Source organism: Solanum pennellii, chromosome 10, assembly GCF_001406875.1.
Source record: "Solanum pennellii chromosome 10, SPENNV200".
Taxonomy (NCBI): domain Eukaryota; kingdom Viridiplantae; phylum Streptophyta; class Magnoliopsida; order Solanales; family Solanaceae; genus Solanum; species Solanum pennellii.
Window position 1 is genome coordinate 53249361 of NC_028646.1, and position 1951 is coordinate 53251311.

General features: G+C 35.8%; 1 pseudogene; it reads right to left on the reverse strand.

The window, feature by feature from the left end:
• Positions 1 to 209: 209 nt before the first annotated feature.
• LOC107001354 lies at positions 210 to 704 on the reverse strand (annotated as a pseudogene).
• Between the last annotated feature and the right edge of the window lie 1247 nt (positions 705 to 1951).

The window sequence follows — 1951 nt, forward strand, 5'->3', positions numbered from 1 at the left end:
TATTATACTTGCTCTAGAGTTGAAGCTGATCAAATATAGAATATAACACTGAAATCTTCTAGCCACTTATGATAAATAGGTTTTTACTTCAGAAAGTTGAAGAAACCTCTACCTATTTTCATTGTATAGCTCGTTCTTCAATAGTAGCACCTAGCACATGCATCCTTCCAGATCAGCATATAAACTAGCAGCTCCACTATGTGGCTTAATCAAGTCTTCAATGGAGCCTTCTTTTCACGGTCAGATATACGAGAAGGACCATTAGAATGTGATTTGAGCCAACCTCTACCTCCTCCATATTCCTTCTCATTTTTCTTAACAATCTGCACCACATCTTCATCCTCAAGCATTTGCGTGAGGCCGCAATACTAGGGGAGTGCCTTGCACTAGTACCCCACAACAGCACATACTCTACATTTTTAACAAGACTCCGATGTATGTGATTACAAAAATCTTCTACTGTACATCCACCTCTATCAACAGAAAGGACCACTGGAACTGTGAAGTCTGGTTTCTGGCCTTGACGCTGTGTAAACTCTCACAAGAACCATAACTTCCCATATTTTTTAATGGAATCCGTCCAGGTTCAGCTTCATGTTGCAGCTGGGGACAACAGAGTTTGGCTGTCAGGCTATCTGTCTACATCATCAATGCCAACAATATCTATCTTGTTGTAGACATAAATGCACTTCATGTATTTATGATTGCCCTCAATAACATCAATTAGGTCATCCACTGTAGCATCTTCATGAAATAAAACTTTAGCATTGTGGATCTCTTATTTATGTTGAATTTGATAGCATAGCTTCTCATCCACATGTATATGATGCAGAGTTCTATTGAAAGAAATTACACCAGTCTTTTTGTTCTTGATGTGTATCTAAAGAGGTCTCTTGTTTAATATCAGGCCCACCGCTTCCAGATCCTTTATCAATATTTGCCGATGGACTTAACTTTTTGAAGCATCCAGAACCATTAATACAATGTCCGCTAACTTAGAAATAGCAATGACCATTAGTACATGTATTATTTTCTTGGTACGAGCCATCTCAAATTCAATTTCTTTAATCCTCTCTACGATCAATATGGTTCTCTAGTTTATCTGCATAAAAATTCAAACCACGGAGCTCAATTGAGATTCCGGCGGCCGACTACTGGATTATGCTTCTCCACCCATAAAGTGAGTTTGAAGCAAAAGAAGAGCAGTCATTCGCCAACGTGGAGGGTTCAGAATGAAGAATACTTCCAGAAAAAACTAGTGTAGCAAAAACAGTGAAAGAAAAAGAACATGAACACGAAAGGATAACCTCTTTGGGAAAAGTTGTAGAAAATATAAGTGAGCCAGTTGATGTGATGATAGTTGATCCAACAACATAGAGTTGAATCAGAATGTCTATTTTCATAGAGTCATATTTTTGTTTTACTCGTGTAGTCCAGCATTTTTCATATGTATAATAAAACTACTTCTTTTAGTTTTAATTTTGCAGCTAAATATAACAACTAGTATTTTAAGAATCCTCCCAATTGCTAGAGACAGAAATAATATTGTTTCTTCTCAAAATCATATGGATTCTTTGATCAAATCACAGAATGTTACAGAGCAATTGAAGGAATATTTTCTTTATATTTTCCTTTCTGAATAATTTTTATGCACGTTGAGTGACATTGTTTGATGTTTAAAATTATTCACAGTTTCCCAGATGTATTGACATTCCCAATTTTTCATTCTGGTTATTGTCATGGGAAGGAATGAAGAAAACTAGAGATCCAAGCCCATTTGTCGCTATGTGTTCTCAATTATTAGATGAAAAATAATCCTGAAAAGATAGCTTTGCACAGACTTAAATAATTATGACATGTTGCTATTGAATTCTTCCCTCCATAAATGCATTTATCTTATATTTTTGAAAATCATCTCTAGTCCTTTTTCACACACACACACACACACACA